Here is a 26,763-nt window from a genome sequence, read left to right as displayed (position 1 = left end):
ATCTACAAGCCAAGGAACACCCAAGGTTACCAGAAGCTAGAGGAGAGGCAAAGAACAGATTGTCCCTACAGACCTTAGAAGGAATCACCTCTGCCAACACCTTGATTTCAGAACTAGCCACCAGAACTCTGAGACAATAAATTTCTGTTGCTCTAAACTACCCAGTTTGTGGTACTTTGTTAAGGCAACCCTAGGAAACTAATACAGCCACTAAAGTATGAATTTCTTAAGGACAAAGATCTAACTTTACTCATCTTAGTATCAACCTGAAATAGTACCAACATGAGGTCATATTCAATAAATGGTTTATTGTACTTAATTACATGAGAGGTGAAGAATGACAAGGCACAAAGCTGATTTGTTGGAGAGTAAAGACCGATGATGGTAAAGGATGGACTCATCCATTACTGGGATAAATGGGGTGGGAGGAGATGATACCGAGGGACAGATATTTTAGCAAGGATGGCTCAGGTCCACAGCCATGAACGGCAAGCAGTTGCCCAAGCACCCCTTAGACGCAGGCAAGCAGGTTCAAGAAAATCCTGCAAGGCTGAACATTAGGTTCTAGTTTGCATTTATTCAGCTAGCTTACATTGGGACAATAAACTCCAATCCATAGTGGTGTGGCTCAGGGAAACAGTGCTCTGTAGATAAAAGTTCTTGCAAAAACTGGAAGGCAAATCACAGGCAAGACTGTGGGATACAGAAGAAAGGATTGATACCGAGCAACTAGGATTCTTCAGAAAATCTCATATGTATGAGACCAACACAGGGAGTCCCTAGGAAGCCTGATTATGACCTGGTGCTGATCTGAAGCCTAGGATCCAGTTTGCATTTGCAGGTCTGGATAAAGACAGATCTGTATGCAGGTGGTCTCCAAAAAGCACTAGTTTCTATATAGGATTATAATAGAGTTGCTTGCGTCTGAGATAAAGTAACTTGACACAGCCCATCTATTTTTGGTATCAGTTCACATCTAATTGAAGTGAATAACTATAACTATAAACCAACGATTGACTCAAGGAGAAGTTGCAAAGTAGCTGTTCCAATTATGCAAGCAGCCTATGGGGGTTTTCTGTTAGGCCTGTATATTTGGCCCAGTTTCCCTTTCTTCAAAGTTGGAATTAGTTGCCAGAATGACCACTTGGGAGCATTAGTCGAGGCGTTGCTGGCCTGGCCCCTGTCATCATTTATGGCCTGATTCTGGACTTAGAGTTTGGCATGGAACAAACTGATTAAATCCCTCTAGTTTTCCTTAACACTTTAAAAATTCTTTTCAAGTAGCATATAGAATAATGTTGGCCTAAATTGCTTTCATTTACATATATCTAAATGCAAATTCTTGGACTGGATTCTAGAGAAAAAAATCATAGCTGTCCTACTTGTAACAAACATTTGCAGTGTAAAAATGTCTAGATGAAAATAAAGCATGAGTAAGCCAGATGGATGGTGAAGTGACATAACTAATAAGAGTTTTTAAAAAGCAATTGGTTTTATGATTTTGTAAGGAACAAGTGACAATCATAGAAAACTTGAAAATACAGAAAATGATAGAGAAAAAAAATAACCTATGATTCCACTACCTAAAGAGAACAACTGTTGAGGTTTTCCTGTGCCTTTTCTCTACCTAGAATGTCGTGTTCCTTTTAATCTTCAAATCAAATTTAATCTAAGGTCTCACCAGCAGAGTTGGAGGAAAGGTTCAATCATTATTAAGCCCTATACTGCATGGAAGTTGGGTGAAGGGATGTCTTCCCAAAAATGTTATGTGCTCTTTTGCAGTCTCAAGAACATTCTGGAAAGGGACTCTTTTTCTTCATTCTATACTGGTCACTACAGGTATCTACCTTTTTAAAGCCAGGCATAGGGATCCTTGATATGGCCTCCCAGTGCATGGTTTTTACTACTTAGCCCCTGCCTCCCCTCTTTCCCCCAATCCTTCACCATATACTTGCACTATTGCTCCAAGTCATATTACTAGTGGGCTAGGTGTCACCATGGGTGTGGGGACTGGTCTCCATTCACTGAGGAACCTGGGGAAAAAAGCCCAGCTACTTCCCAGGGATGGGAGAAGTTCCCTATACCACTGGCCAGTTCTCCTGTTTCCACCCCCGCTCCTCCAAAAACACTCACCTCCTGGCCACCACATCTCACAACCTGGCATAATCTCCTCCAGGAGGCTGGGTGCAGGTGGGTGTCAGATCTGCTGACTGTCTGGCCACTTTTGCTTTTGCCCACCCTCCCACCAAATCTCAGGTGAATTAAGAGAACACAGAGACTTGGTGACATTTTCTAAATGGCAAGGGAAAAAACACCCATCAACAGGAGAAACAAATGTGTGCCTTGAGGAGCCGCCCTCTTTCCCAATTCCTAAAGTGCCACCCACTTTCTGTTGTTTGAAGAGTAAAGTTAACGTGAAGAACTACTGTGGTGTAAATCAGGGTGAAAATGTTTAATTTACTTTTGGTTCTACTCATATTTTTTATACAACTTTAAAGAAAGTAGACTTCAAAAAAATGAATTTCTTACTAAAATGAATTTCTTACTAAAAATTTTTCAGCCATTTATTGGCTATAATTAGGATCATACCATATATATGATTCTGAATTCCATTATTTTATTTACATTATAAGGAAGCATTTTTCATTGTTGTTAAAACCTCTAAGCAAACATGATTAAGAGCTGCATAGTTGTTAAGCATGAGTATACATCAGTGCACATAATATTGGGTTGGACAATGTAAAGTAGAAGTTAAGAGATGAGACAATGCAACCAGACTGTCTGGATTCCAATCCCAGCTCTGGCACTTATTATTAGCATAATCTAGGGTAAATTAATTAACCTCACTGAGCCTCAGTATCCACATCTGTAAAATGGGGGCTGATAACACTACATATTCATGTTGTTGTCAACGTTAAATCAGTCAAAATATGTAAAGCTCTAGGAGGAGTGTCTTGAACACTGGGGCAATGCCGACTATTATTTCAGTACATTGTCGTGCTGTGTCATTAAACTATGGGCTCTCCATAGCCACTCCTCTGTTTGAATCTGAGCTCTATCATCTATCATCTGTGACCTTGGGTAAATCACCTAGCTTCTCTGAACTTCAGTTTTCTCACCTGTAGAACAAAGAGTAGTACACCTCTTCAGGGTTGTTGTGCTGATTAAATCCAAAATTAAAGGTAAATTCCTCAGCACAAGTCCTGGCATAAGTTAAGTGCTCAATATATTATAACCTAATCTTTTCATATCCCCTGTACCTGAAACAAAGCCTTCTGAATAGTAAGTGCTCAAAAAATATTTGTTGAATAGCTGTTTATTCATCAAAGAGCTGGGTCACAATGTACTTATGTCAGTGTAAATGTTTGTAAAAGACCCAGAATGGTACACACTAAGCTGATTATAGAAAATGCCCACGTGGAATGAGATTGGGGAGAGTTAAGGGGATTTTGCTTTTACTTAAAGTTTACAATGAAAATAAATTCAAGTTTTAATTTTATTATTCAAAACTATTTAAAAATAATTAAACTGGGGGGAAAAGTTAGAACAGAGTCTTGTAGTGTTCTGGGTTTAGTGGATAGTCACAATGATACAAGTAGCATGAGGGAAGAAGCAGGGCGGCCTATATATTCCAGATCTTTCCAAGAGGCTTCAGATCTCACTTTCTTTGACCTTCCTTTTGAGACTGAATCTAACAGCCTACCCAACAGAGTCAGAATTGGGTTTTTTTCTGAATGAGTAGCCTCCATATATATACAAAAGATTTTCTTATAAATTAGGCTAAATTTTTTTTGAAGATTATTTTTATATCACCATTCAAGGGACACAAATCTGTCTTGAAGTAATATCTCGTTGTGACACATTCTTCTCCAAGTGAAATGCTTTTATAGTAATATAGTTCATTAAAAGCTTCTTTGTGTTGAGATGAAGTGGTAAAAGTTGCCTTGAGTTTCTACAGAAAAAGAGCTTAGCTTCATTGGCAAGATCATAAATTTCCTAGGGTTTGATATTTCTCTGTGTGATGATGGTTGCCCAGGTCTTGTTAATGGCCCCACCCATATGTGTACCTGGTAAAGAGGTGATTGGTTTGCTCTATAGCAGACTCGCTTTGGGGGGCAGGGGCGAGCAGGCAGGCCATCTCCAAGCAGCATTTGACAGCAGCTGTTCACAGGTGAAGACACTATGCCTGAAGCAGAACGTGATATCCATGGAAGGGGCTGGAAATTCATTTCACCTGTCAGTACACAGATGGAATGAGTTGGCCATTGGGTGCACTCTCTTTCTGCTAGGACCCAGTTCAGACTAGCTTGGAGTTCAGCCTATCTCTTCTGCCTTGTACCTCATTCCTTTCTGTAGAGGAACTGCCACTTAGCTGGAAGTGTATTTGAAATTGTGGTCTGAAGCCTGGGGCATTCACACATCACAGAGAAAGGAGAGGCCCTCAGGTGTCAGGATAACAGGAAGCCCTGTGGTCTTTGGCAAAGTGTTTGTGGATCCGAGATTTCAGAGGAAATGGTGCAAGTTAGGGCACACACCACAGTAAGAAAGAAAGAAAAGAAAAGACTTGGGCTTAATGGAATAAATCCTGGACAAAAAACCATTTAAATGACAGCCAACTTGTGCAAGATTGGAAGTAAGTAAAATGTCACCTGATTGTCTTCTGTCCCTTCCTGGTGGTTTCCCTCCATCTGAAGCCTTGTTATGGTGGAAAGCGCTCAGGACTGGAGGTCAAGCAGACATTGGTTTGAATCCCAGCATTTCAATTTACTAGAGGTCTGACTTTGGCTATGTTCTTTATCCTAGAAGACCCTCAGCTTCCTCATCTATAAAAAATGGATTAAAATATCTATCTCACAGGAATGTGGGGAAAGAACAATGACATAAATCAGTTAGCTTCTGGTAGACATGTGATATTAATAACCATCGTTGTAGGTGGCTTTTATGTACACTCAGAAGATAGGACCTGCCCAGTTGCAAGCCCTTAACAACCTGATGTCTGCAAGCTGTCAACTGACTTTTTGATTTAATAACAGAATTGTAGTATTTTTTCATAGGTATTATAGTCTAATAAAAGATATTTATGACAGTCTTCTCATTAATTTAAAATTTTTGAGCAGGTCGAACCACAGTGAGATACAATTTCACACTCACTACCATGGCTACAATAAAAATAATGGAAAATAACAAGTGTTAGCGACAGTGTAGAGAAATTGGAATCCTTGTACGATGCTGGTGGAATGTAAAGGGTGCAGCCATGGTGGAAAACAGTTTGGTGGTTTCTTGAAAAGTTAAACTCAGAATTACCAAATGACTTAACAATTCCACTCCTAGGTGTATAGCCAAAAGAGTTGAAAACAAGGACTCAAACAGATATTTTTACCCTAATGCTCATTACAGCATTAATCATAATAGACAAATGGAAGAAACAACCTTAGCGTCCATCAACAGATGAATGGATAAGAAAATGTGTTTTATGCATATAGTGGAATATTAGTCAGTCAAAAAGAAATGAAGTTCTGATACATAGTACAACATGCATAAACCTTGAAGACATCATGCTAAGTGAAATAAACTGGACACAAAAAGACAAATATTATATGATTCCACTGATATGAAATTTCTAGAATAGGCTAAGTCATAGAGACAGAAAGAAGACTTGAGGTAACTAGAGGCTGGGGTAGGGGAGAATGAAAAGTTACTGCTTAATTGTTAAGAGTTTCTGTTTGGGGTGATGAAACTGTTCTGGAAGTTGACAATACTTAGGGTTGCACAATATTGTGAATGTAATTAATGCCACTGAATTGTATGCTTAAAATTAGTGTATGCTTAAAAATAGTGAAAGTGGCAGATTTTAAGCTGTATATATTTTATCACAATAAAAAATGCTTTACAAAATAAATACTTAAATACATAAATATACTGTCTCTAAAAAAATTTAGTAGGTTACACATGGTTCAAAAATAAAAGTAGTAAACACTGATAATTCTTATTCCTTTCCCTGATCCCATCCATCTTGTTCCTTTCCACAGGTAACCACTGTTATTAATTTCTTAAGTATCCTTTCAGTATATCTTTATGCAAATACCAAGCAAGAATAAAGATGAATTCTTATTCCCTTTTTCCATATAAATATATATTGTTATATATGAACTGCTCTGTGTCTTCATTTATCCATTTAAAGACACAACCTAGTGCTCACATCGGCAGCACATATACTAAAATTGGAACGATACAGAGAAGATTAGCATGGCCCCTGTGCAAGGATGACATGCAAATTCCTGAAGCGTTCCATATTTTTTTTGTTACAAAGCAGAAACTGACACACCATTGTAAAGCAATTATACTCTAATAAAGATGTTAAAAAAAAGATACAAACTAGAGATATTTCCATATCAGTATATAATGAGCTTCCCCATTCTCTTATACTGCTGTATAATATTCCATTGGGTGAATATCTCATAGTTAATTTAACCAGTCCCTTACTGATGGAACTTGAGTTGTTTTGAAGTTGTGATATTCAGAGTTTTTCAATGTATAACTGTATATATTTTTCATTCATATGTGCAATTTTTACTGAAGGATCAGTTCCCAAGATTGGGATTGCTAAAACCAAAGGGTAATTGCACTTATAAGATTGATAACTATTCCTAATTCTCCCCCATCAGGACAGCACTCACCAACAATGCTATGAGGATTCCTGTTTGTTCAAAGGGTCACCAAAAAAAATGTGGTAAATTTTGGTATTGCTAATCTCATTAGTAGAAAATGGTATCTGAGTATACTTTTAATTTATATTGCCCTTATTATGAGACCAGTTTGACATCTTTTTATATATTTAGAGGTCATTTATATTTCTTTTTCTATTGATCAAACAGTTTTTAGAATCCAAAGGAATGAAAGGCTAATGGCAGTTTTTCAGACTGGGGCAAGTGGAAGGTCCATCTAATTCTCCCTACTCTCATTCCTGTGATACATACCTGCTTTCAGGTATCCTGGGAGTGGGTGGAAAGAGCATTGCTTTTGGCTGGAGGGGGATGAGGTCTGGAGGAGAAGACTGTCCTCTAAGCACACTGGGTCACAATTCACATGAAAAGTGAGCTTTCAATCAATAAGCCTAATAAAACCACTTTGTCTAATGTCCTACCGACATTTTCATGCAATTTTCAAAGAGCTTCCTGTGAAAATCTCCTCAGGAAAGATGATCACCTGAGCTTGCAGATTTCGTACTATATAGCTCCACAGTTTCTTGGGAGAAACCACAAAGCCATTCAATCATTCCCTTTGAGATGAGAATAAATAACAACAATGTCACATAAATAGCATCAGTTGGCTGTAGGGGCAAGCTGTCATTTCCAGGGGTGGGATGTGCTTTTATATCCAAGGGTATAGCATATAATCATATTAAAAAATTCCGAGAGCAGAAATTCAATCGGGTCAGTTTTGTCATGAAGCAGCCTGCAGGTGTTCCATTTAGATCAGATGCTACATTTGCAAGCCAGAAGGAGAGAAGTGGGCTTTGGCTTAATTCATGGAATCTCAGAAGAAAATGAACATTTTTTTTTTCCCATGACAAACTGGAATTTGCCTCAGACGAGCTTGACATATTGCTGGCCTGTGGTCTAAATTTGTCTGAGACTGTCACGTCACTCTTCCAAAGTTGCCAGGATCAGAGGCCAGAAGGAAAAAGAATGGGGCTTTTCTAAGGCTGCTGAATGATAACTTCCCCTCAATCTGTCCTGATGTGTCACTGAAAGTGTCTGTGTGACTAAGGTCAGAGAGGAAAAGAAAAAGAGAGGCATTCTTGAGCCCAGAAGTGGCTTCTGGTAAAATAAAATAACCAAGGGACAGGATGGGTTCAAGACATCTATAACTAATCTGGGCTGGATCAGCATTTCTAAGTTTTTAACCAAGAAATATTGATTTATGTTTATTATGCTTTATGGAACTTTAGAGCAATTTATAACACTTACATTAAGCAATGGATGGGCCAGGAGAAAAGCCAATATGGGCATGAAAAAAGATGAAGCGCTGTCAGGAATAACAACTTTCAAGTATCAGGTGCAATTTCTTGCTTTTTCATTTTATCTGAACTATTTAACATGAAGCAAGAAAATGATTATTGATTTTTAAGTTACACAAACAAAAGAAAATGAAAGAAGTTGAATAAACCTAAAGGAATTCTTAAAATACACACACATACCTACATACATATATCCTCAACAGTTACAATGAAAAAGCAAAAATAAAGCCCTTCTCTATAGGCTTATTTTAAAACTACACTTAAGTAGTGCCACTATGTAAAATAAAGGAAACAAATAGTACTGTATAAAATATGAGTTTTTATTTTAAATGAGTTAGTTTAATAAAATGCAAACACGGCAGTGAAATACTATGGATATTTGCCAAAATAGTCACTTTTCTTCTCTAATGAATTTTGATGAAGCAGGAAAGACTTCAGAGACCAGAGACACTTTCCTTATATGTGTCCCATAAAAGCAGTTCCAGGATTTAGCATCAAGTAAACAAATGAAAGTATGCAAAGTAGTCTCAAGAGACCATAGTAATGGGTACTGAAAAATAGTTTTACAGATACAGAAGTCGCTCATTCTTTTCATGCTTATCGATTAGTATCGTCAATAGTTATTGTTAGGAAACACTTTCAGAGCTAGAAAGTTGCCAAAAGCATTTAATCTAATTAATTACTGTTATCATTAGCAATTTTAAATAGTGAGATATTTACTTGGGTAAACTCTACATCTCCTTAAAAACACAGCCCTGGTTCAAAGAAGACCCCAAACTATGTAAGAATAAAATAGAAGGTGGGAGTTAGGTGGGTCACAGTGAAATTTGGGGGGATGAATACAATTTTCAATCATTTTAATTTAGGATTTTTCCTTTAGGAGAATGTCTATGATTCTGCAGAAGTCTTATATGCATCACAGAAGAATTGAGTTTTGAGTTGAGTTTGCAAAGTCTCAAGGAAAGTGATTTGATGATATAAGGAGATGCAGTTCTAAGAAAGTGAGGAAAACATCAGATAGAAAGTTTGGGTTTGGTGGATGAGAGATGGAATAAGGAATGTCTGATAAAATTGATAATAATAGTAGAAAGTAGGTGTGATTTTAGCAGACGAAGTAATACTAGCGTGGAACAGTGAAGACAATATTAAATATGACTTCATTGTATATGAACAAACAAACAAAAAATTTAGAAGGGAGAAAGCTGAGTATAAGGATAAAAGAAAGAATATGAAAGAGTAGACCTCAGTAGAAATTGGTTCAGTTTGATTTTAGGAAAATCTGGTCCATAATAGGGAAATTAGTGGGTCCATGGGAGAATACATTTCCCAATTATTTAACATAATGCCGTTTCTCAGTCCAATAACAGTGCTGAATTCCACTTACTCATTGGTACTGTAGGATTTAGGTGGGCAGTTAGGGCCCTTCAAAGTGTGGTCCTAATATAAAGCTCCAATGATATTTCCCTAAACTCTCTATCAGTCCAGGCAATCTATTCCATATGTCCTCAAAACACACAAAGGGCCTCCACTTATGGCGGAGTGTATTCCTTGGCTATTAATGGATACTTGGATGCTTCGTTCAACTGTCAGCTTCCCATTCCCTCTCTCAGTCTCTGGAACCATAGCACTTCATCACACATAGATTCTCTTTTTTAGGGTCTTGTTGCTCTTTAAGCAGCCCTTTTGGTTAAGGTTCCTTCAGAATGGCTCAAGGCCAGCTCCATATGCCCCATGGGGAAACTGAGCTTATTGGGGAAAGTCCCAACTCCTTCCTAGGACCCCCCTTTCTCTGCCACCCAGTGGGCAGCTTTAGTTACTCCTGTTGCCTTTAAACTTTTTAAGTTTGTATCTGGCCTCATTCCTTATTCCTATGCCTCCCTCCAGTTCCAGGAATACAAATCAAGCTATTCACTCAAAGCTCAGACTTGGCTTGAGAGGGTGGAGCGGAACACTCTGATTACCCCTTCCTCTTCAACAATTCTCTTTTCCTGGCTGCTATGGCAATTCCCTATGCTGGCAGAATCAGTTTCACACACTTAGCATGTCCTTTTCAGGGGAGTCTGTCCCCCTCACCTCACTTGGGTATGTTTACTGTCAGCCTTTGGTGCTTCAAACAAAGCTGAGTTTAATGTCCAGTTACACTTAAGTATTTAACTGTATTTAATGTCTTGTTCTTATATAATATTAAAGGTAGAGAGACTCTTTGGTGCTCTCTCATATATCTCTTTCCAAAGAATGTCTTATTGTGTTAGTCATTCCTCCTTGACTTAAATATACTTACTCATGTTCAGTTCATCACTTCTGTGGCAGCCAGCTCATTACAAGCTACCCCACATAGCTAGATTTTCCTTTTATTAACATACCATTTCTCTCACTGTAGCTTTGCCTTACCTGTCCTGGTTCTGTCCTTCAGAGCATACACTTCTTTTTCAGTGTTAGCTCCTAGGATTGTTTCAGAATTCAGTGCTGTGTAAAGATGGCTGGGTGGTCAGTAGAGAGAAAATGGCAGAGATTGGAAGTAGTGACTTAATGAACTGAACCCAAGGAAAAATGGTGTCCAAGAATCCTATCATCAAGATACAGCAAAGGCAATACAGTTGCAAGCAGGGATTAGGGATAAAAGACAGAGTGATATGTTTTGTGAGCATGTTTGTGTGTATCAATGGCTTGCTTAATTCGGGGTCAATAGCATGAGGACATGACTGTGGATGTATGGACAAAACTGTAATAGGACATCTGAATGAAGTCTCCAAAAAATGAAGTGAGGTTAGCTTACAGCATTGTGTGCTTGAGTAGGGAGTGGGGAGGGGGGGATATAGGTAGAGTAAAAAGTTTAAAAATTAAGATATTTTATATTAAAATGTCTCTTTAGGCAGTTAATGTATAATCATCCTCTTCTAACAAGAAAACAGGAGCTTAAGGGAGCTGACCTTGCCATGATGGCAGTGTGGGAGTGAAAGTTGGTGCCCTGTGAAGCCAAAACTTGCAGAGAAATATCCCTGCTGAAATCCCAAGAGTTTAGCAAGAGCTTGATGTTAAAAAAAAAAAAAAATTAAAGAAGTTCCAATGGAGTGCTAAAATAGCAAGAGACCTTAAAGCCAGGATTTGGGAGATGAAAAGTACTGGAAGATTAAAGAGCTGAGCATAGCAGTTCAAGTAGGAAAGCCTAAGGGTGATAGCCAAATATCTGAGAGGAGTCTGATGGTCATAGTTGCATTCTATGATCTCTGAACCATGTTGAGTGAGTAGATCAGTTTCATTTAAAAAGCCTAATGATCAGTTGTTTTTACTGAGTCATTTCATTCAGCATAGCTAGAAGTTGTAGGGACAGAAAATTTCTGGAATTGGAGTAATCCTAATGTCCTGCATAGTCCACCTTGATAGACATGATATTTTCTTTGTTGGGTGCTTCTAATTTATCTGATGGGGTGGTGAAATACACCAAACCATTGACCTGATCCCTTGAAACCTGAGTTTATAAGTCTGTTTTGAACTCTTCCAAGAGGTGGCAGTCTAGGTGACCAAAGGAGATCTTATCATTGAAAGGTTTGCTCCAGAGTTAGGTGATTGACTTTGGTCAGTGTCATTTCCTTAAGACGTCAATGCTGGGAATTTTCTACTTCCTTCAAAGTCAGAGGTCTTGGTGTCTATTTACATAGGGTAGAGTAGACCAGGAACACAGCAAATGTTAATCCAGATTTTAAATGTCAGAAAATTACAGATGTGGAGAACCAGGCAAATTCTTTCCTTTCCCACAGAAGTTGTTTCTACCATAAATGTAAAAAAGTGGAGAACAAGTCAATGGTAATCAGCAGTGGACCCTATAAATTATTGCGTATCTCTAATCATTTTCAGGGACATTCCACCAGTATGTAGTCCTGTATCATATCATCATACTGCCCAGAAAAAACATGGCCCAGAAACTCCATTTGGGTTCTTGAGCACATATTTTTTAAGGTTGGTCCTGGGGTGGTGCTCTTGCTTGGCCTAAGGTTCTTGTAAGACTAGATTCATTAAACAGATCAGGATCTTGTCTAGACAAATGATGATGAGTCCTTGATTGAAGGCACCTTGCTGGAGGAAGGACACCAGTCTAATGGCATTCAGAGTTGCTAAGGAATGTCTGGGTGTCTGCCTTTCATTCAATACCCTTCCAGACCCAGACAAGGTTGCAGGTGCCCCGAATATCCAATAATTCATTCACCAGAGAAGCAGGAAGAAGCCATAGCACCTGCATGGTGTTTCTAATCTGGCTTGGTTTAAGGTAATGGAGAAGATAGAAGAGGAGGTAAAGTTCTACAGAAAGGGTAATGATTTCTGCCCATGCACTGAAAACCAGGTGTGCAGAAATCACAACCAGTATTATATGGCCACAGCATGAGACCTTGGCAGGGTCCAAGGATGGCTCATCTGAGTGTAGCAACCTGGGTTCAGGTCACAGAGGGAGGATGGCTGCCCTGAAGTGGGACTTTTGTGTAGCTGCCACAAAAATGGATGATGACAGGAGATGAGAAATGACTTTGGAGTAGCCAGAGAGGAGGCATCTGACAGGTAGAGGAGCATCCCACCAGGCTCATTTAGCAGGGGTCAAGGACATGACTGTATCTGCCAAGTAAACTGAAAGTGAGAGAGAATACAGGCCTTGCATAAGCCCCTGAGAACAGAATGGAACTGCAGAGGTGATTCCAGGGCTGATACTTCTAGAGGGTCACAGTAACCAGAGAACATTCTTTTACCACCAGGAATGATCTCAGTTCTTTCCATTACTCATGTATAGTCTTCCCATGTTATCAGCAAGAGGAAAGTTTTCCTTGTTTTGAACAATAAAAATTGTGTTTAACTTAAGCTAGTTCGTTATCTGTCTTACTGGAACACTTTGTTTATTAACAGTATTCCACCCCTCTCCCCTAGTAGTACTAGTTGCTTCTCTTTGTTTTCATCTTTGTACCCAGAGACTCATTTTAGTCGAGATCTCAATGTGTACCAAAGAATGCTAATTTCTGACTTATTTGCCAAAAAATTCTTGCCAAGTGGAGATCAGTTTTGAAAAACCAAAGAGAAATGTACACATCTTAAAGATTTAATTGTATTATTTCCCTCTTTATACTTTGATTACTTTGAGAGCTGGGACCTTCACAATATACTCATTGTTCAGCTGGAAACCTCATGAAGTGGTAACCTGAACTCCTTATCCTGAGGCCACTCGAAGGCATCTCCATCCAATGGTGTCTGTGGACCCCAGCAGAGAGGTGGGGAAAGAATCATTAACTCCCTTGAAATTGCTTTTAGTGCACTGAAAAGTGGTTGGGCCATTTCAGGCCATTGCAGTGTGGCAGAATGCCCACTGCTTACGTCAAGCAGTGTTTATAAATTAGAAATTACCAGCCATTTGGTTCCTTGCTGATCATTCAGAGTCCTGGAAGACTGTGCCGAAGTGCCTGGGGCAGGCTTGTTACTGGACCAAACAACGCGTAGCTCTTGATTTATCAATCATGATTTCTCTATCTGGTGGTGTGACTGGAAATGACTTGAAAGTGTATGTCTCTTCAATTGCAGTGTTACGAGGCTAATTATTCCAACTAAAAGCAACTATGGGGCTTCCCTGGTGGCGCAGTGGTTGAGAGTCCGCCTGCCGATGCAGGGGACACGGGTTCGTGCCCCGGTCCGGGAGGATACCACATGCCGCGGAGCGGCTGGGCCCGTGAGCCATGGCCACTGAGCCTGCGTGTCCAGAGCCTGTGCTCCGCAACGGGAGAGGCCACAACAGTGAGAGGCCCGTGTACCGCAAAAAAAAAAAAAAAAAAAGCAACTATGAAAAGAGTTCTTCGAAAGTTCTGTTGCCAATCATAGAAACTGACCATAAAATTCAGAGACAAAGATAGTCCCATATGATTGTCTCCAGATATATTTTACTCACCTGGTCAAAAACGGTTTATTGAGTACTTACTGTGTCCAACATGAAGCACAATTGAACAAACACCCTCCCCTACACACCTTTTTTTTTTTTTTATTGAGTCATTACTAAGTACTTGAAACTATTTTGAGCCTTTTATGTATATTAACAGATTTAATCTTTACAACAACCCTGGGAGGAAGATATGCCTAATTATCCTATTTTACAATTGAAAAAAACAGGCTCAGAGAGTTAAGCAAGCTTTCTGGGGTGGGGCCCACATCTAGCAAATCCTGGAGCTGTGACAGGAATGCAGCAGAGAGCTCTGGAGACCAGTCTTATCTTCTGTTTATTTAGATACCTTGACTGCATGTCTGCTGGTGGTGAAACTGGGAGCTAGTGACAATGATGGCCTCTGGATTCACTTGGGTATCTGAGAAGCTCCTGTGACCAAGTCCAGATGACCCCTGTAGGACTGCCTTTTCCTCTCCAGGAAACTAGAGCAACTGGAAACCAGTAGCTGCCCATCCTGAGCCCAGGCCAGTATCCCCTGAGTCTGATCCATGTTTGCAGCCTAGGCTGAGCATGGATGGATGTCCCTGAATTCAGGCCACCTACCTCAGTTTCTCCCTCACGCCTTGTCATCTTGAAAACCAGTTCTGCTATGACTTTCCCATCCACTTTACAGCTCTGTAGCAGACTACAGCTACTGCTTTGGTGTCATTGGAGGCTGGGAAGAATAAAGTGAGAAGAAGAGAAAATATTTTGACCAAAGGGCAGATGGTCCGAAAGAAACAATGAAACAGACTTTAATTAAATGTGGCAGATTGAACACATACACTTATCTCCCAAAAGCCCCTGAAGGACAAAATCCAAGTGAAGAGAAGGTATAAAAGCAGAGGAGTCATGGGCAAGTGATAACTCAAAGAGATTTGACCTTTCTGGAAATTTACACCCCTGATGGAGAGAAGCCAAGAGCAACAACAGAACCCTGAAGACTCAGGGACCAGAAGCATCAGACAGCTCAGAAAGAGGAGGTGGGAAGGAGGCTAACCCCAGATGAATCGATTGAAAACCTGTAGGGAATAGTTGTATCCCCTGATTGCCTTTTCTCAGTTACACAGCTGATCAGCTGTCCCTCCTGACTGCAGAAGAAATGAGGTTATCGTCAAGAGTCCCATCAAAGTGAGGCTCTGGACTGGTGGACACCAGACACACTGACCACAGAAGGGAGGCCAACACTGAAAATGAAGGCATTAAGTGATCATCTGCATTCTAAATGGTGATGTTCCTGGGCCACACTTTCTCCTCCCTTCTCCCGGAGGTCCCAGATTGAAGCTGCCAGACTTATATCCTACTTGGCAGGAGAATGGAGGACTAGTTTTAGCAGAATTTACTAGTCTGAGAGAAGACACTTGCAATCCATAAACCTGGATTTCTCTAGAAACTGAGAAAATAGAAAATGGAGGGTAGGAAATAATAAAAGAAACTGTCATAGAACTCCTTACATGAATGCTAAAATAGTACCTGCATATAGTGGGCACTTAAATGCCTGGAATACAAATTCTAAAGAATTCATGTATATACAATGTAATGAATGAAAAGGACCCTTATCAGGAAAACCTGAGACAAAGGTAGTATTTTAAAAGCTTGAAGAGAAGTATCAGCCTCAAAATGGTCTTGGACTTCCCATTAGCCACCCAGGAAGCTAGAAGTTAATGAGCAAAATTTTCACAATTTTAAGGGAAGATGATTTAAAACATAGAATTCTACACCCAACCAAATTATCAATCAAGTATGAGATAGAATAAAGACATGTTCAGACACACAACAAAATTTAAAAATAATTATCAATTCTCCCCTTCCACACACACCTCCCCACCCCATAGAGCCCAGACACAATCACTTCCTTGGGACGATACATGTATATGTGCCCCAAATCAAGGGCACAAATCGCGGAAGACAAATTATTCAGGAAATGGGATCCAATGAGAGAGAAGAGCTAAGGGAATCCCTGAGATGAAGTTAAAGGAAAGTCCCCGGAAAATAACTGCTGAGAATAACAGAGTGATCAATACAGATCAGAACGGGAAAACAGAGGCTTCTAGGAGGGGTTTCACCAAGAAAACCATAAAACCAGTATGCCCAATTGCATTCATAAGAGTTTAGAGCTCAATGGGACAGAATATGGTACATTAATGACAGATTCAAGCAAGTAAATGGGGCAATTGTTAAATCCAGGAAAAACTAAAAGTTACACAAGTAAGGATGTGTAACTATATATACAGTATATATACTGGTATATAACCACAAGTCTTAAAGTGAACAAAAATTTAACTTAAACATGACGATGAAAACATCCAATGTTGATTTTAAAAAGTATGCTGTAACTGTCATGGAAAGATGGGGGAAAAGGAAGTACATAGGCTGGCATTGACATAAGACTACTAAATCCTAATGCTTTTTTAGAAGGAAGTAAACAGAAATTCACAAAATTGAAAAAAATTCTAGAAATAGTTTTAGTTAAAAGAATATCACTTGAGTTTTTTGTTTTTTGTTTTTGTTTTTTTTTTGCGGTATGCGGGCTTCTCACTGTTGTGGCCTCTCCTGTTGCGGAGCACAGGCTCTGGACGCGCAGGCTCAGCAGCCATGGCTCACGGGCCCAGCCGCTCTGTGGCATGTGGGATCTTCCCGGACCGGGGCATGAACCCGTGTCCCCTGCATCGGCAGGCAGACTCTCAACCACTGCGCCACCAGGGAAGCCCTATCACTTGACTTTTTAAACTAAGTACACATATTAGATGAAAATAAAAGGTTAGGAGTAAAGAGCACGGGGAGAAGGGAGAAAGAGAGAAAATGAGGGAGGAAAGTGAAGGATGAAGGATGAAGGGAGAGAAGAAGAAGGAGGAAGAGGAAAGATGGGAAGAACATAGCTTCTCATTAGAAAAGTTCCCAATGAACTGATACTGAGTGCTTTGGGCTTTTTCAATGTAGAAAGGGATGAGTACCAGGGCAGTCAGGGCAGGTGTGATTTAGGCAAGTGGTGAGGACGGTGGAGAGAGGGATTACGTAGCTAGGAGGCAGAGTATGAGACAGTTGTTGAAGCAAGTTTACATACAGTGTGTTCGTTCAAGGCTTCTAGTAGCCTATTGAAGAATGCCTTGATACGAAATGAAAAGGTATCTGCCAAGATTAGGTAATTGTTTTTTAAGGTGAGTGATGGTACACAGGAGTACTATCTTTATGATGTTGAAAATTTCCTAGTTTAAAAAGAATAGTAAATGGTACTGTCTTGAAGGAGATGCAGTCCCACCCATGGATGAAAATATTGTGAACAGATGGTGATCATCTGCAGATGTGAAGGGTGCCTCTTCTTCCCAATGGACACAGTCCATGCCAGGGCACGTGGGTTGGTGAGAAGAAAGCGAGTAGAATGTCAGTCCCTTCATGCCTTCTTGGCTGAGTGATTTCAAATTCCCCTTCCAGGTCTCTGATCCACATTCCTCAGTCTGATCTGGGAGGGATCAGAAACCATGGCTAATGAGTAAGCTGAAGTGGGGGAGGTATCTGCCCACCCCTTCCCTGCTACAGGTGTCCAGGCACAATACAACATTGAGCTGTGAGAGGGAATAAGCAGTAACTAGGCTTGAATCTAGAGCTTTGAGTCTGACCCTGCACTAGACATGTGAGTTGATAAAATGAGATTATATTTGTAACTAAAAGTGATTGGATGAGTTTTTGTTATGGAATTCTCAAGATATCATCCAAGTGGCAAGCAGGCCAGGCCTAAGAGGACAGTAGACAAGAAATCAAAGTCATTTTCTGTGTCCAGCTGGTGCATTAAAATCATTATGAAACAATCTTATTATTTTAATGGAGGTTTATCTATTACCATCAGTTAGAAGAATGGGATATCCATATATTACTGTAATTGTTGGGTATGATACCTTAATACTTAAATATTGTCCAGCAAAACAGTACCACAACTTTACATACCTAAAGAACGATTCAGAAGATGTTATAAAAATTTAACGTGATAAATGGAGAAAGTCAAATAACTCTTCAGTGGTGTCATATTACTTTAACAAACTTAATTTTGTTTCCTCAATGCAGTTTCACTTAAATCAAAAAAGTAATTTGATTTTTACATCAGGATGTTTTGAATTCATGAATACATACATTTCTTAAAATATCAGCAAATATCATAATGTCAATAAATATCAAAAGGATCTCAGAAGTGCAATGAGTTTTGGAGTTTCTACCATCTTTTGATAAGTGTGCATGGGCCCCTATATGGTTTTGGTTTTTTAAAAACATTTTTACTGAGATGTAATTCACATATCATAAAATTCACCAAATTAAATGGTTTTAATATATTCAGAGAGTTGAGTAACCACCAGCACAATCTAAGTTTAGAATATTTTCATCACCCCCCAAAAATCCTTTGCCAGTTAGGAGTCATTCTCCAGCAGCTGCCCATCCTTAATCCAGGCCAATTATACCTGAGTGTGATCCATCCCACAGCCTAGGCACTCCGATCTATATTCTGGCACTATAGAGTTGCATATTCTGGACTTTCACATAAATAGAATTATAATAGGGAAGAATAAACCTGATTCCATATTGGGTCTGCTTCTTTTACTTTAACCTTTGTATTCTATTCCTTTTGCTACAAGTTAGTCACTAAAGGGATGTTGCCTACAGCTTAAAGTACACATAATGGCCCATCTCTGGGGACCCTGCTTTCCATGCTTGAGCGTTAAGCTAAAATACCTTTGTTGGGACTTCCCTGGTGGCGCAGTGGTTGAGAGTCCTCCTGCCAATGGAGGGGACAAGGGTTCGAGCCCTGGTCCGGGAAGATCCCACATGCTGCAGAGCAACTAAGCCCGTGTGCCACAACTACAGAGCCTGCGTTCTAGAGACCGTGCTCTAGAGCCCACGAGCCACAACTACTGAGTCCACGTGCCACAACTACTGAAGCCCACACACCTAGAGCCTGTGATCCACAACAAGAGAAGCCACTGCAGTGAGAAACCCATGCACCGCAACGCAGAGTAGCCCCCGCTCCATGCAACTAAAGAAAGCCCACACGCAACAACGAAGATCCATGCGGCCATAAAAAAATAATAATATTAATAATAATATAAAATACCTTTGTTTAAGCTCACAGGAAACATCTTGACCAGGCCCACCTGTGAATGGCTGCAGGGAAGAAGACATTAACAAATCCCCTCTGGAGTCTGACCAGAACCAGGAAATATTTGCAACAACTTATCACCTTTTTTTGCTTTACCTCCTCACCTCTCCCTCTTTGTTCTGTAAAAGAAAACAGCATCCAAACCTGGGCAAGATGGTTCTTTGGGACACCAGTCCACCATCTTCTTGGTCTGCTGGCTTCTGAATAAAGTCACTATTCCTTGTCCCAACAACTCATCTCTCAGTTTATTGACCTGTCTTGCTTGGACTCAATAACAGTATCACATAATATGTTATCTTTGGTGATTGCCTTCTTTCACTTAGTATGATGTTTTCAAGGTTTATCCCTGTTGTAGCATGTATTAGTAATTTATTAATTTTTATTGCTGAATAATATTCTGCTGTATGGATATACCATATTTTCATCAGTAGATGAATATTTGGGCAATTTCCTCTTTTTGGCTATTATTAATAATGCTGGTATGAACATTCATGTACATGTTTGTATGGGGATATATGTTTTCATTTCTCTTGGATATATACCTAGAAATGAAATTGCTGGGTCATAGTAAAGTTAAACATGGTATCTCTATGTTTAACTTTTTGAAGAACTTCTAAATTATTTCCATAGTGGCTGTGTGATTTTACTTTTCCACCAGCAATGTATGAGGGGTCCAATTTTCTTCCTTCTTCTTTTGTTTTCCTTCTTTCCTCCTTCCCTTCCTCCTTTCTCCCTTCCTTCCTCCCTCTCTCTGTCCCTCCATCTTTGTGTCCCTCCCTCCCTTCCTTCATTCCTTTCATCTCCTTTCTTTCTTTTTTTTTTTTTATTGTAGCCATCCTAGTGGATGTGGAGTGGTGTCTTATTGTGGTTTTCATTTGCATTTTCCTAATGGGTAGTGATGTTGAGCATTTTTCATGTGCTTCTTGGCAATTTGCACAGCTTCTTTGCATGGCTATTCAAATCCTTTTTAAATAGGATTTTAAAAACATATTTTTAAACTGAATTATTTGTCCTCTTATTGATTTGTGAGAGTTCTTTATGATCTCGAGTGGCCTCAGCCTTCAGTGTCTTGAAGCAGGATTTCGGTTCCTGACCAGATATTGAAGTCAGGCCACGGCAGTGAGAGTGCTGAATCCTAACCACTGGACCAGCGGCCAGTGACAAGACCCTGGCCCTTCATCTTTGTAGAAATGAATTCCCACAAAGATGGAAAGTAGTGAAACAAGTAAAGTGTTTATTAGGAGGAAAAATAGTACATGTGAATAGGCATGTACATGGGTGGGCTCAGAGGGAGAGTTGTACCCTTGGGTTAGTTTGAATCACTTATATGAAGAATTTCTTCCAGGTTTCCTTTGGCCAATCATCTTGCTTTGCCTGGTTCTGAGTCTGTATTTGGTATATCTCAGGGTCCTCCCATGTGTGTGTGCGCATCCCTTAGCCAAGTTGGATTCTGGTGAAGATGTCTATGGGTAGGTTGACATCACCTACTGTGTGCCACCCCCCCACACACACACTTTTTGACCTCCAAGGAGCTCTTCTGTGCATGTGTAGTTGGGAAAGACTCCTTGACTTCGAGAATGAAGAATATGTGGTCTTTTATTTCTTATCTGGGCAGGGCTCAGCTTCTCCTCCTTCCTGCTATTTTGGAGTATCTGTCCATAGGGAATGAACTCCAACTGTTCAGCCTGGGACCCATCTATCTCCTGCCTCATTTGTATACTCTAAATGCCAGTCCTTTATCAGATACATGATTTATAAATATTTTATCCATCCCATTCTATGGGATGTCTTTTCACTTTCTTTATGGTAACATTTGTGGCACAAAATTTTTCATTTTGATTCAGTCCAACGTATCTGCTTTTTCCTTTCTTGTTTATTCCTATGTGTTTTTTAATCAACAATCACTTAATTTTCATCTGATTAAAGGTGCCCTCAAAAGAAAGATAACTTGTAAAATTTTTTAAAAAAAGAAGAAAATGAAATTAACCTCAAAAAAAAGAGAAAGAACAAGAAAGGCACTTTGGGATAACTGGCAGAAATTGCCCTAGAATATGTCAGGAAACCTCTATTCTGGTCTCTTCTGCACTCTGACTTATTGATGGCCTTGGATGGTTGAATGATTACCCTCTCAGAGGATGCATTCCTCTGTCTTTAAAGTGGGGAAAATAATAATATAGGGACATACTATATAGGAATCAACAAATGTTTACTGACTTATCTAGTGAGCGTGAAGTTCTCTGTTGATGCTGGTCTTAGAAGGACCAGGGTATGCTGGAGAGGTTCAATGCTGAGCATATACTACCAGGGATGATATATCTAGTGCGATAAAATTATAAAGAAAATGTTACTCAAGCTTGGTCATTTCATTTAAGACATATCTCCTCCTTCTCCTTGCTTGGCTAACACTACACACTCTTCACATTTCAGATGACACCTCATTGCTCTAGGAAGTCTTCTCCTCCAGGGACTTATTCTCCCCTGTGTTCTCATAGCACCCAGATGTCACCTGCCATTTTGTTCTTACAATAACACTATCATAGTGGTATTATCATCCAGTTTTAAAGATGAGGAAACTGGTAATAGCTATAGTTATGAATTGAACAACTACTATGTGTCAGGGTGTATACTATGTGCCTTACATGAATTCTATCACCACCTCACAACGTCATTATGAAATACTAGCATTACTCACAATCTTAACAGATGAGGAAGCTGAGAATCTGAAATGGCAAGCAATTTCCCCAAATTTATACAAGCAATGAGTCTTGGAGCCAATATTTGAATGCGAGTCTGACTCCAAAGCCATGGACTTTAATGTTGTTTACTATATTGCTAACAGGTTTATAAGCAGGTCATGGTTTTTAAAAGGAGATGATAACCCCTTACACTCTACCTGCATTATATTGCTTCATCCACAAAGGATCTCCATGTGATTGTTCAAGCTAATAAATTATGTTTCACGCATAATCGATGTAATTGTTAAGGTTTTTCAGGAGACTCATTGGGAAATTATAATGAGAGTGAGACGAAGGCTGTCTTTTGGTTTAAGTATATTCTTGATGAGTACCCCATAGTAAAGTGCTTCATCGTGCAACTCTTACCAACTTTCCTCAGAAGATTCATGTCTGAGAATTAAACATACAAAAGTTGCATGGTGGCACAAAACATCTTTAAGAATACGATGACTTTTATCATAGATAAGAGGCAAATATCGAAAAGTAGACATGGGTCTCTGGAACTGGAATTAAAAGGTAATAGAAGATTTTATATGAACTCTATTTATATTTGAAAATATAATGCATAAAACATAATGCATACAAACATAAAACATATTAAAGAATAGGAAGCTGACTGTATTGAGGTCATAGCAATAAAGTACGCTATCTTTATGAATATACCCACTCAAAATGAGACTATGATTGTCACGTTACTTCAGTCGGTAAGTACTTTTCTGGTATATCGTAATGATGAAAAAGTTACGACCATTTAATTATTAATTTCTCACAAGAAGCATCAGAAAACTCCCTCTCAGGGAGCATGAACTTGGTCTAGATTATCGGCAAGCAGTAAGAAAAGTCAATACGTTTCGTGCGCCTAAAAGTCCTGGTGCATAGAACATGTGATCTAAAATAAATATCACAATGACTCTGCAAGGCAAGTGTGGTTACCCTTTTTCTACAGATTGAGTAACTGAGGCTAAGAGAGATAGTTTAAATGGCTGCAGGTTCAGAGCTAGTGAGGTGGTAAAGTGAGATTCAAGTTTAAATCATGCCTCATCACCTATGCTTTTTCTACTAGACTATTTCCAGTCTCAGAATTCCTGGCCTCCAGTCCTTCACTTAAGACACTAGTTCAAGCCACCTTTAGATGAGAAGATAATGTGTTAAGACACTGAATGCTTCCTAGGAGATTTTAGTCCTCTTCAGTAAGAATCAATTTATCAAAAACTGGAGCAAGCTCAAAAGCTCCATTTTTGGATGATACTAGTGTAATCACCAAGAGTGGCTCCTCCTTAAATAGTGATAATTGCCAAAGTAGTAAAGGCCTCTTGTTCTGATTGCCAGTGTTTCTTTGGAATAATATTCTACCCTGCATTCATTAAGAAGTCATGTGACATCTCTTCTGACCTCTGACACCAAGCTCTGACCTTTTCGTGGACTCTTCGGGGCACACCCACTGACACTGAGCATTTTCTTCTGCACTGTTCCATGTTCTCTGGCTCTTCAACAAGAAAAGATAGTGTGATGTCCTCTGTAAAACCTAAGAAATCAAACTGTCATGTTATTCACTTTGTCCTAAAATCATGTACATGTTTTTAGTGTGACAGAAGTGTGTCTGGTGACAAGAAGGCAAACATAGCCTGCAAAGTTTCCTGTAAGAATCTGGAGGAAAACTGAAATCTGGGAGCAATCTAGAAGCCAAGTTTGTGGCCATAAATGCAGTATGCCACTTGATGGGAACTGAGCACCTTCCCTGAGAGAGCGCTAAACAGAAACTTGGGGTTACAGGAGACCAGCCAGAGACTATTCTGAGGTTGATGTTTCCTGAAACCCTTCCAGATGAATCTCAGCCATTAAAACATCATGGTCTCTTGGGACCTACATATTTAGATAGTTTCCTCAGAAAACACTGATATATGCCTGTATGCATGCTTTATCTGTTTCTTGCTGTGGTCCTTTTAATATGCGTTTCCTCACACCTCAGCAACAAATGAGGTTTTTGAAAATAGATTACCCAGTGCCTTGTCTTTCTCTACAGTACCTCCCCTCCTCAAGACCCCCCTCCCCGAGCACAGTCCAGACCCCCATTATTGGTAAGTGGAGAGAAGCTGATCTGTGATGATAGAGGCCAACTAAAGCCTTAGGTATCCTGGAAGGGAGCTCTGAAGAGGGGATTACCTGTTTCTGTCCCCTTTGTGGCCCGAGTGGCTGGGTCTTTATACTTCCACACCTTTGTTCATCACTGGACACAGGTAACCTGTGGAGGACGGGACCTTGGGTGCAGGGACCACACTCTGCAGCTGAGGTTGACCCTGACAGGGCTGCCAGCAGGAGGCTCTGTGCTGACCACATGCCCAGCAGCTGGGCAGCATGTCCTTCTCTGAAAGAGAATCAGGGTGGCACATCTGGGTGACTACCAAACTCCTCACACCACCCCACAAAAGGTACTCCTCCTTACCACACACAAACAGATGCTTATTGAAATTTCACCTTCCAGGCATTCATTTTAATGCAAATATTTCTGAAATGTAACCTTACGTTGGTACAATCTATTGATTTCTTAGTGAAACAGCTTCCCACTCTTCCCCAGAGAAACTTTAGCAAGGATCAAGTATGCATGAGACACAGGAGCCAAAGAGCACGGTGGAGTGGCGGATGGGAGGGCATAAACCAGTGGCATTACTTGTGTCAAGTCATCTCCTCATTTTACAGATGAGGAGACCAAGGCCCCAAGAAGGGAGGCGACTCAGACAAGGCCTTCCAGCTGGTGGGACCAGAACTCAGTTCCTGCTCTGAGCTCTTCCTCTGAACTCCTCTCACCCAAACATATTGAGCGTAGTTAGGGACTCTGCCAGCAGAGACAGAGTATGTCTCTTTAATATACAAAATGCTACCTGCAGCCTGAAATAATCATTCCTTTGGCTTCACTGGTAAACAGAATAGAGCCGTGTGGTCAGGAGAGTGAACTCATTGCTATGCGTGCATAGACTATGAGGAATAATGGCTTACTAATGTGGGAAATACACAAAACAAGCATTCTCCAATCTCCCTAAATCTTATTTCTTTATTGCTTGGGTGGGGATAATGAATCCTGCTTGCTTATTTCCCAGTGTGGCTGTGAAATTTTAAGAAGAGGCAGTGGAGTGTACAGTATATTCTTATTTAACAAGAGTCAGGCACTTATTTTAAAAGTTCCTTTCGACCTGGTAATAATTAAAATATTAAAGAACCAAAACTGCCTGGGTTTCAACCAATCTGAATGAAATCTAGCTGTAAATTCTGATCTAGCTGTCCCATCAGCATCTACTGGGTGAAAACTAGACTTACCTTTAGGTTTAAGATCACTTCCCAAATCCCCCCCATATTTACCTTCATTGATATGATATTTGCTGGAATGTGTTTGTCTTATTGAAGTCCACTGGGCTTAGAAATTACTTTGGACTATTGTGCAGGAATGCTTTGTGTTTGCCTATTGGATTTATTTTATTAAGGACAATTCCTATTTATTGGGCTTTTAATAAATGATGTTCCTCCCAGGGCTGTCAATCCCATTTTCTACTGAGCATCTGATATACTTCAGATACTTACAGGTTTAAAATTATTTTTAGCACATAGACATTTAGAACAGAAAATTGCTCTAATAAAGATAACAATGACAACAAACGCAACAAAGTGGCAACAAAACAGCAGGTTAAATGTAAAGCAGGTGGCAAAGAGAACTAGCACTGCAATAGCACATGGCCCAGGAATCTCAAGAGAAGCCCAGACTATTGGCATTAGATGTTGATCCTTCAGTAATTACGGAGCTCAGTGACCTGAGAAAGAATCGGCAGTGAGCAAGCCTACCTCAGTCATGATTCCCATCCCTGTACTCATGCCAGTGGGGGCCCCTGGGCTGGTTTAAGTTCTAGCAAGAATCTCATACCAGTGCAAACGTTTACATAATACAGGCTATTTATCTTGGCTCCAAAGAGAAGCAATCATCTTTCAGAGTTCACATGACATCAAAAACATGTTTAAGCTTGGGCTATCAGCCTGCTCAAATTACCCCATAGTAATGCATTTGCGGTGATTCAGGATTTTTCTTTTTTTTTTTTGGAACAGTGATTCCTCACTTCTAACATCTCATTCATCCTTCTACATTTATTGAATAGGAAGTAGGGTGGGGAGGAGGAATAACTCAAAGGCCGGGTCTTCCTTTACGCGTCCCTTGATCACACCTCTATGGCGTCAAGGGCTGACCTGTCAGGAATTATCATCATGCTGTCCTTCCTATAAAAAAAGTGATGCTAATGACTTGAGAGTAGGACCTATGCAGTGACTTGCTTTCTCAGGGGTGTTGAGTTCTGCTACTCTCTCCTGACCTCTCAATGAGAGCAATGAAAGAAGTTAAGAGGCCAGAGTGCAGCTACAGAGAGAAAGTGCATTGCATTGTTCTGGCCTCATTAACACTGTGCTTAAACCAAGTGAGTCAAACCCTTTTAGAGAAACAATTCCCTTTTCAGCTCTCAGGTAAAGTGAACCTGTGAAAATTGTCCATGGACTTTGTGCCAAATTAGGTAAACAATAAGAACACAGAGCTAGTTCCTCATCCCTGAAAGATGAAAAGTCTCAAATTGAGGGGGGAGGGAGGAAGTCTAAGTTTTTAAAAGTAATTTCCAAACTTCTAAAAAATATATAAAAATTGAGTGAATGTGATGTTGAATATGTAGATAAAATTGCTGTAACGGTCAGTAAAATCTTTCAACTTTAAAAATTGTATGATTCTAAAACAGAGTCTATGCAAAGATATATTTTCTTACTGAAACCTGTAGTCCTTTCCCTTATGTAGAAAAGAAGTGTTCTTCCTTTTTAGACACAGGCATTCATCTTTCATTCGTTCATTCCCCAGACATTTATGGAGCAGGACATTGCTGGTACGTGAAAATAAGTA

The 26,763-nt window shown here is 39.8% G+C and overlaps 1 non-coding gene across 1 annotated transcript; it reads left to right on the top strand.

Moving 5' to 3' along the window:
- Positions 1 to 6,191: 6,191 nt before the first annotated feature.
- On the top strand, positions 6,192 to 6,298 carry LOC132491503 (U6 spliceosomal RNA). The gene has a single exon (XR_009532713.1). It is a non-coding gene; the product is annotated as a U6 spliceosomal RNA (small nuclear RNA).
- The last annotated feature ends 20,465 nt before the right edge of the window (positions 6,299 to 26,763 follow it).

This window comes from Mesoplodon densirostris, chromosome 5 (assembly GCF_025265405.1).
Source record: "Mesoplodon densirostris isolate mMesDen1 chromosome 5, mMesDen1 primary haplotype, whole genome shotgun sequence".
NCBI lineage: Eukaryota > Metazoa > Chordata > Mammalia > Artiodactyla > Ziphiidae > Mesoplodon > Mesoplodon densirostris.
The sequence above is the reverse complement of the archived record's forward strand: the minus strand, read 5'-3'. Positions and strand labels throughout refer to the sequence as shown.